Here is a 1,461-nt window from a genome sequence, read left to right as displayed (position 1 = left end):
CTTTCCTTCCTCCCCAACCAGTTGTTGACAACCTCCCATCAAATTACAATACTCACACACTATTGGACGATACTGTCGAGGGCGGGGCCAGGGCGCCACAAGCACAATACACACACACACACGCACACACGTACACACGCACACACATACACGCACACACACATTTCTTTGCTATACTTATGAGGACATCCTATTGCTATACATACATTCAACCTTTAAACAGTGTATGATGTCAACCCTAACCGTTAGATGCGTAACCTTAACCCTCACCCTAACCTCAACCTATACTTACAAGTCTAACCTCGTCAACATGACGACTTCCAAACACACACTCACACATACTTTCACTCTACTTATGAGGGCAATGCAATGCTCCAAATTAATTCCTTGAAACCATGATAGTTCTTACCACACCTTAACATCACGTCTTAACCCTAAATTAAATTAATATGATTAACACCAAGCATGCATACACATACACAAACAGGCACACACAGTGGTTGGACTTGTACACATGTACACAAAAACACAAGGATGTTTGTCAGTTAACACACAAAGATGGTACAGATAACCCTTTTATTGTGCATTTGGTGAAGAATCAATTTACAGAGAATTTGTGTTAAATCGGAGTGGATCTCTCTCTCTCTCTCTCTCACACACACACACACACACACACACACACACACACACACACACACACACACACACACACACACACACACAATTCATGGTACACGCACGATTCATCACAAACAGACTGCTACTGATCAGCTGCCAGTTTTACTAATTAAATTTTTTTCTTAACAAATTAGTCCCCTCAAAATTAACAAAACGCTTTTTATACACAAAACTGTCAACTCTCCAGTGATGTCAAGAACATTACAATTTCCAAATAAAAACACACTTAGAAATTAAAAAACACCATCAAATATCCATTCTGTGGCATCTGTCAACCACAACCTCTCTTTCGGCTGTCCTTCACTTCATTTGCTCATTCACCCAATTTCTCAGAGTCTCTAGGTTCCTCTGAATCCACCGAACATTTTTCTGTACGTTGTCCAGGGCAATCTGAGTAGCTCTCAGCTGAGATGTCTGTTCTTTGATGGACTCAAAGAACAATCGCACCTGGAAATCAAACATACATACATTTACACAAATGCAAACAGGGACACAACTGAAAAATGACTTGCTTTTTTAGACATGTCTTTTTAGGTCAATACCAAAATATTTTACAACTGCAAACAGTAATTAGTCCTTTGTGTCTCAGAGCAAATGGAGGTGCAAAGAAGGTTAGGTTTCTCAGACACTACCATTTTAAAGTCATTTTCAGACTTCAGATTTTATCACTAATTTGATATTTCATTGGATTATGTGTAGGAATTAAAATCAAAACATACCCATCAACCTTTCGAAAATACTGTCAATAGAAACAATATTTCTGATATTGACAATGCTGGTAGA

The sequence above is a fragment of the Seriola dumerili genome, unplaced genomic scaffold (genome assembly GCF_002260705.1).
Source record: "Seriola dumerili isolate Sdu_G_001 unplaced genomic scaffold, Sdu_1.0 BDQW01000017.1, whole genome shotgun sequence".
NCBI classification, from domain to species: domain Eukaryota; kingdom Metazoa; phylum Chordata; class Actinopteri; order Carangiformes; family Carangidae; genus Seriola; species Seriola dumerili.
This window is presented reverse-complemented; position numbering follows the sequence as displayed.